Source organism: Uloborus diversus, chromosome 7 (assembly GCF_026930045.1).
Source record: "Uloborus diversus isolate 005 chromosome 7, Udiv.v.3.1, whole genome shotgun sequence".
Classification (NCBI taxonomy): domain Eukaryota; kingdom Metazoa; phylum Arthropoda; class Arachnida; order Araneae; family Uloboridae; genus Uloborus; species Uloborus diversus.
Genome location: NC_072737.1, coordinates 163,855,814 through 163,864,758, shown reverse-complemented (window position 1 = coordinate 163,864,758; position 8,945 = coordinate 163,855,814).

Sequence of the window (8,945 nt, the reverse complement as noted above, 5' to 3'; positions counted from 1 at the left end):
GGTAGGGTCCCTTTCTAGGCAGCGCATTAAAATTCATTCTCTTACTCTAGTTTTCTTTCTTTCTTTTTTTTTTTTTTTTCAAACAAATTTTTATTGTTCGCAGAAATACACTATTTATTCATTTACAGTCGGATCCCGCGACAACGCGATCCGACTTACACCAAAATAGCTATAACGCGAGTTTTTCATGAGTAATGAATTTTTTATTGGGGACACAAATTCCTCGCCTGCAACATGAATTTTTTTGAAAATTAGCAGCCGAACGTTTTAGAATGGGCTTCGTTGAGACTAAATTTTTGTTTTGTGAATGGACTTTCATCCCTTTAGCATCACTGAAAGCGGAAGTTCACACGATGCATTAGTCTAAACAACGCTTTGCTTTAGTTAATATCCGCTCCGATTCTTAAAGTGTTTTTTTTTTTTTTTAAATATACATAATGAACGTTAATAAAGTGGAATAGCTCCCAAACGCGCGTTTTCATTTTAAGTTGGTGAAAGTGGTAAGAAAAATTGAAAGTGAGCATTAAAGAAAAGATCAAGATTATCGATATGATTGAACAGTGAAAAAGTGCTTCGAAGGTAGCACGACAATTAGGTATGAGTGAATCTTCGATACGTTCCATTAAAATTCAAGAAAAAGGAAATCCATAAAAGTTCAGAACTTAGCTTTAATACTGAAGCTGGCGGAGTAGTGTCTAAGGAGCAAAATACAAACATCATGAAAATGGAAGCTGCTCTTTCATTGTGGCTAAAAGAAGTAAGAAAGAGGGGTGTTCCCACATTACATAAACCATCATCTTCATCATTTTAAAAATTATAATTAACTTTACAATATCTACAGTTCAGTGCTATTATAATGCAGTTATGTACTTAGTGTAAGTGCCGTACTGTTTTAATTCATGTCTCTCATTGATTATTGATTTTGTGCAACATAACAGTAATTTATGTTAAATAGCAACGCTTTTTCTAAAATACAATAAAAACTCAGTTCTTTATGAAAGATACAGTAATATATAGTTGAGAAATGGTTTGAAACAATTTGAGGGGTGTTAACACATATCTGAAAAAATTGGGCATGCTTATAAAAAAAATTCTAAACATACCTTGTTCCACAACGCGAAATTTCGACTTGCGCGAGGGGTCTTGGAACGCATCCATCGCGTAAGTCGGGACTCGACTGTATTTGGTCCTATTACCTCCATTTTGAATTATTTCACCAAACTTAATGTGCAGTGAAAGGTAATTCAAATATTCAATGTTCAAAACTGAAACTATTCTTATTTATTTTTTTTTTCCATAACAAACTATGATTTGCAAATAAACTTTGAACAATTCCGGGAATGGTCCCCCCCCCCCACAACATGGGTCATAATTAGAGAAAATGTTTGTGTGGCACGTTGTTGTTGAACAATGCTTTTATTAAACTGCATGTCAAATTTTTAAATTAATATAAATATGGATTTCACACATTTTATTTAGGATGTAGTCCTTAGGAATTTTATTGATCTCTCTCCACAAAACAGGAACACCATTAAAAATCATTCGTTTTTTCATTAATCTTTACTAATAATGAAGCTGAAAGTCTGTGTCTCTGGATCTCTGTATGTCTGTTACGCGCATAGCGCCTAGGCTGTTCCGCCAATTTTCATGAAATTTGGCTCTGAATTAGTTCGTAGCATAGGGGTGAGCACCAGGCTTGCCAGATTTAAGAACAGTAAATACGGGACAGGCTTCGAGAAGTGAAAGGGGGGGGGGGGGGGATATTTTTGAGGTTGAGGGCAATCATTGGTTTTGTATTTTTAAGGAGTGATAAACAACCATGTTATAATAGTTTTCTATAGATTTCTCTTAGTATGTTTATGGGTAAGCACATTTTTGAAGGAACTCTAACTCAAAGAATAATGCTAGCAATGGAACGAAGTTCAGTAAACATAGCGACGTTGATAGGAACAGGTGCTAATTAGTTTTTTACCTGCGTTTGCTATAAGTTAAACGATGCAATCGAAAAAATTTCTTGTTAAATGTGACTACTTTATCTGAAATAGTAATGCAATTAATCGTACAACAAAACTTGTTTTTTAATGCCTTTATTGTTGAAAACTCATCGTATAGATCATCTACTGATACTTTATTTTCAATATGTAACTGTTCTACAATAGCTGACAAGTCGGAAAAGTTCTTTATCCATTAATGCCATTAGTCTTAAAACAAAAAGGGGATTTTTATCTATGAAATCAAACCACTTTCTCATAAAAATTTCTGGTATCCCTCAGTTACACATTGTATTTTTCTATCGTGTAGATGTTTTAAGGTTTTAGTGACGAACGATTCATAAAACTTATCTTCAAATCTGCTCTCTAGCTGTTTTACCAAATGTGACATAATATCATAAAGTTATCATTTGCAGTTGTAGATTTATTTTGAAGTTTTTTACTGGCAACTTCAAAAACGGGTACACGTTACTAAGAAAATGGAAAACTAATGCAACCTTATTGGTTTCACATGTTTCAACTGTACTTTCTTCACTTAAAAGTAGTAATTTTCAGACAGGCCTAGGGATGGATTCTCCCTCGTTTATGAAATAATTCATGAGAGAAGGCCAAGATTAAATGAGTCGATCTACAGCAGGAGCTAAACTTAGCCGTCGTGTCGGGATACGTTTTAGTAGCTTTTTAAACTCTAGTTTAGCAAACTCAAAAAACTGCTTCAGGTCATTCCGCTTAGTTGGAGATCTAGAAAAATGAATAAATTTTTAAAACAATGGTTTTGACATCAATTTCTGAAGCAACAACAGCATGGCGAAATGCAGTGTGTTAACTATATGAGCTAAACACCCTGACTTAAGTAAATTTTTCTTTTGCTCTCTAAGTAGGGTATATACTGACCGCTTTGTTTCAAAATTAACGTTGGTACTATCGGTTGAAAATGATGAAACTGATCGTAAAGCCAAGTATGACTCAATCAAGGCGTTAGTAAGAGTCAAGCAGTTTACTATAGAGTCAGCCGTCTCGGAACTTTTTGCTCTTTGATTTTCTTATAGCTCTTTATTAACCAATTTTTTTTATTTTTTTTTATTTTTTCCCCTTAAAATAATGTCTCGTTTTGTACAATATTGTTATTAGCTGGAATACGGGACATTAGCCGTCCCGTATGGAAGTTCCCCGGGACGTGGGACAATTTTTCAAAATACGGGACTGTCCCTTGAAATCCGGGACGTCTGGCAACCCTGGTGAGCACCTCGAAGCGATTTTTTGAAAATTCGATTTTGTTCTTTTTCTATTCCAATTTTAAGAACATTTTCCCGAGCAAAATTATCACAAGATGGACGAGTAAATTACCAAGTTATCATAACGTGGAACCGTTACATATACGAGTAACATAGCAAATTGGCGAGAAATTCATCATTTATTATTTGTAAATATACGGGCGAACCAAATAAACTTTTAATTTTTTACTACGGGCAAAGAGGTGCGGTTACCGCTAGTTCAAAATTATAACTGTAGGGTATTAATTTAATTTTAAATTTATGACTTTTATCCTTGGAAGCCAGGGCCGATCCTAGCAGGTGTGCAGAGTGTGCACCGCACAAGGGCGGTCAAAGCAAGGGGCGGCCGTGGGCCGCATCATATAGTTCTTATAATCAAGCAAAATTCCTCAAGAATTTCTCACAAGATAACTTATAATAAGTTGAATAAATATGCTGAATTTTAAATGTTCAATTGTAAAGTACGTAAGTTTCGATTTCCCGGCAGCATTGCATAGTTTAAGAAAAATAGAATGTTAGGGAACATTTTGTTGGTTCATTGTCCATTAACATCTATTCTTTACACACATGCTTCATTTGGTTGCAAAATTTGTGACAAAACCGTTAATCAGGCATGGATACAGGGGAGGAGAAATGAAGGAAATGGCTCCCCTCCTGAAGCAAGGAGCACCGACGGCGGTTTACCCCCCAAACTTTTAAAGACCTAAACAATGAAGACATATTTTATTTATAAAAAAAAGAAGCTATACTGATTAGATACTCTGGCAAACAACAAATTCTGTGTACGACAATCGTGGATGCGAGGAGAGAAAGTGGAAAATTGCGACTCCCCTGGGAGTCAAACATATTTGAATGACGAACTAAAATTTTGTAATTTTCCCCCTTTACGGTAATTTTTTCTAATTAAGATCCCGAATGAACTGCCCGGTTTCTGATCAGGTTGGAGGACAAGGCTCTAGTACCGGGAAGCAAATTTAAATGTGGCTCCAAAACGAAGATCCAAAACGATGCCATGACCTCCTTGACGAGACTAAAGAAGACTTAAAATTGAGTTTCTAGGACTTAAATTTCGGAAACGTTCGCTGGTTGAACCACCGATCTTAAGGACCCAATTAAGTCTCTGATTCACCCCTTACACTTTAACTTAATCAAACATAGCCGAAAAATGTTGGCTCTAAAATCCAAAATGTGTTTTCAGAGGACAGCTTTTCCTAATGTCATCAAAAATTGCTTAATGACATTTTTCGGATTTCTTTTTCGAATTTTTTGCGATGGAGGGCCCCGAAATCCATTCCCAAACATTACTAACAAAGACAGTCTCAATTAGCGTCTTTAGAGAGGCTTCTAATCCCACCCCCCTCTCACTTAACGTATTGGAAAACAAACTAAAATTGTTTTTTTTTTCAAACATCAGTTTCAAGAACTTTCGGAGAAGGACCTCGGATTCCCCTTTTCTCCACTATACACCTCAAAATTTCGTTTTTAGACGGTTCCGTGGAGCCACAGAACCCTTCCTGCCTAAACTAGCCTGAAAATTGACTTCAGTTTCAAAAAACCGTTCGTGAGGACACAATGAAACCCCGCCAGCTCTTAGTTTCATAGTTCTCAAACAAAGCCTAAAACATGATTTTGGGACTTCAATTTCTAAGAAATTCCGGATTAGAACTGCCTGGCTTATGTACAGGGTTCATACTCTATTTGGATAAAAAAATTCCATGACTTTTCCAAGACTTTTTCATGACTTCAATGAAAATTTTCATGACCTCGTTACACGAAGAGAGCAGCACTATTTAATCTCAAACTTGGTAATATTTGGAAATGAGCATTGGCAAAACGGGTTTGTTACGATTTCGCGCGACGGTTTCGGCGCTGATCGGTTCGGCACTGGCCGTTTCAGCGCCAGATTTTTGCATTTTGAACTTTGTGAATTTTAGAAATTTTAGTTCAAAGAAAAAAGAAAGATTTCTGGAAGAAGTATGTGAATTTGGCGCTCTAGAAGCTAGTTAAAATTAATTTTTAAAATTACAGTGGGGGGGGGGGGGAGGGAGCATATGTGATCCACGTATGTTTTACAGCGATAATATAAGGAAAATATCTTGAAAAATTAGCAAATGATGCCAGTACAGGTCCTACCTCTTTGTCAATTTTTATTTATTTATTTATTTATTTATTTTTATCAATGCTGAACTGTTTTGTGTTTCTTCACAACTTAAATCTTTATAGAGAGCAGGGTCACGGGTGATTTTCTCAGCACGTTAACTTTTTCCAATGACAAATATAAAAATTCATCTTATTATTAGTTGACAGTTTTTAATTTTTTTACATAAAAGATATTTAAGCAAGTGCACAAATTAATGATCAGCAGCGAAAAAAAAAAATCAATTTAAATTTGATGAGTTTTATATTTAAATTTCATAGAAAAATGTCAATGCTGTCTCCTAACTTATCTACTTCGAAAAACTATGGAGATGTTTCTAAACTTATATTTTATCAACTAATAATAAAAAAGAAAACAAAATACATCTTTAAAAATATTACTGCATAAAACTTTTTACAAAACTTAAAAACAAAAGATACCTTGAATTTTGAAGCAATCTTTGGCATGTTTGTAAGCAGACAATTTCGATTTTTGAACAGCTCGTATTGAAATGGGTCGCGCCGAAATGGGTTTCGCGCCAAATAGTCCCATTTTGAGCAAAACGTCTATATGAATGCCACAGCCTCATTGAAGCACTTACTCGTTATGGAAAAAAACATAAGTGCACTCTTAAAAACTAAACTATTCTTATTTGTCTTCATCATATAAATTTAAGTAAAGTAAAAATGCAGTGAAGCAAATATGAATGATGCTTAAATATCTGATATTTTTTTAAAAACAGGCAGAATGATATTGGATGGGACAAAGGTTGAATGAGTCATTACTAAGTTTCAATAAATTTGCTTCAAAAGTTACCTTTTAGTGTCAACAGTGCCTTTAAACATCCACGTAACTTGACAGTATTCTGGTTCTTTAAAGTAAAGCCACATAGTTTAGTTCTTTACGTTTCCAAACCAGATCTTTTTTGAAAAAAACATTCAGTAATGAATCAATCTTCTGATTCAAAATTATATTTGTTTTGTTTACAAATTTGCATATTTTCAAATGCATATAAATTAATAGGAACAGAAATTCCAAAACACGTTTAATTCCCGACATTGAACGTAGCAATGGGTCGCATGGATTAGTTTTGCGTGCCGTATGTTGGGCCTCTTGTGTTTTAGAGCATTAGAATTCCTCTTTTTCTGTAATCTATCGCCTGACTTAAGATCTTTATTTTCTAAAACATTCAACAAATTAAGATAAACTCTGATAAATTTAATAATAAAGTTCTTACGAGTGATGGAGTCGAACTCGCATGCAATTGAATTGCTTTTTTTTTGAGTGGGCGTGGCAAAACTAAGAACGTGAAACTTTGCTACTACAGAATATGAAACGTAAGAAGTGTTGAAAATAACAGAAAATTCAAAATAAGTGATGTCCAGGCAGTAAAATCACATCGTAAAAAATGGCAAGCGGCTGCGATAGAAGTGGATGCACTGAGATTCCAAAATTCAGATTTGATTTTTGGATCGTTCAATTTTCCACTTTTAATAGCTTTTATGTGCTGTACTGTTAAATCACTCAAGATTTCTAATGCTCCTTTCGTTACTGTTCCTTTCTCTTTGCCCTGGACATTTTTTCATGACTTGAAATAAATTTCCATGACTTTCAATGAAAATTTCAATTTTCCATGACTTTTCCAGGTCTGAAATTCTGTTATTTTTTTCCATGACTTTCCAGGATTTCCATGACCCGTACGAACCCTGTATGTAACTTTTCACGGCGCTAGGTCATACCCATCAATGGTCGAGGTAAAGTGGACAAAAGTCAAAAGTTGTATTTTTTAGATATTAATATTGAAAAATATCCGAAAGATCTACCGAAACTTCCCAGTTTCGTTAACGTCACTAAAGATAATATATAACTGCGCTTTTAGAAATATCCGCTTGGAAGCCCTAAACCCTTCCTTCCCAAAAAGCCCATAATGGATTTTAGTTCCGAAAAATATTTCGGTTCAGAACATTTTCACGTTACCCTTATCATTTTCAAATATAGCCAACAATGGGTTTTTGAAACAATAAGACTGAGAAACACCCGGAGGAAGACCACCAGATCCCCTACCTTAAGCAAAGACAGCCTAAATTTGCGTTTTAAACTTCAATTTTGAAAAGTTTCGATGGGAGACGATTGAATCTCCCTCCCCCTAGCAACGTCAACAAAGGTAACCCAAAATTGCGTGTTTAAAACTTCAGTTTCGGAAAAATTTCGGGAAGAGCGCGATCCTGCCTAAGCTACGCTCACCAAAAATAGCTTCAAGTTGATTTCAATTTTAAAAGAATTTTAGGAAAGACCTCCAACATTACTTTCCCCTGAAGTCTCGAAAAAGTTCCTAAAATTGCGATATTTGACATCAATTTTGAAAATTTCTCCATGCACCTTGAATATATCCGACTCTTTTGTCCTTGCAATCGAACACAATCAAAGATGAACTAAAACTATTTTTCATACGCCAATTTCGCCAATACGCCTCTGGTGTCACCGAAGACAGACTATAAAATGCCTTTTTACTACTAGTAAATTTTGGCATTTATTACTTTCTTAAAAGATATAAATTATACCTAAGGAATTTCTTACTATAAAACTTTTCTTCCTTCTTATAAGTTCATCATTCTTCTGTGTTTTTTTTTTTTTAGTTAGAACTTGGTATAGAAATTTGAAGAAAGATTTATATGGACGTTAAAGATTAGTCAAAATGTGCAAATTACTCTTGAGGGGCGGCACATTAGGTTTTGCACACGGGCGGCCGACACCCTAGGATCGACCCTGTTGGAAGCAAAAAAAAAAGAAAGAAAGAAAGGAAAAAAAAAAAAGTAATACACTCCTACGAGATTTTATCTTTGAGATAGCTCTTTTTCAAGCTGTCTCGCCAAAGTATTTAAATTCATAAGTATTTTATAAATAAATGTAAAAACATTTTTTATACTTTAAAGTTGTAAAAATTAATTAAATGAGTTTTAAAAATATTGTATTTTAGCTGAACTAATTCTCAATCATATTTTCAACTTTTTCTCTGTCCAAGTTATTTGGTCAAGAAATCCTCGCCAAACATGGAAGGGGTTACAAAAACGTTCCATGCAGATTTAAGCTCCCATGGGGGAAACAAATTTTTCTGCTTCGTTGGTCTTGGTTAGGGCAATTTAGAAGAACTCAAAAGCGGACACTAAGCGCTTGAATTTGTTTATTGCTTTAATATATTTCTTTGAAAAACAAAAGATGTATCGATAACTAATGTTTGACTGAAATATTTCATCGTACGAAGTTTGTTTCACTTTTTGAATTAATATTAAACTCTACGATGAAAGTAAATATTAAATGTTCTTATTTCGCGCAGCTATAAAAAGTGTGCGTACTTTTGCAAACAGTTTTGTATTGTGTCATACTCTTCCTGAAATTTAAGTTTTGAAAAAAAAAAAAAAAAACTATTGAAGAGGAATGTATTACTAAAATTTCTGCAATTATTTCAAAAGAAACCCAGCATTAAACGTAGAATGCCAACTCAAAAATCGTATGTAACATTGTTGCCTATTATAACATGCGCGA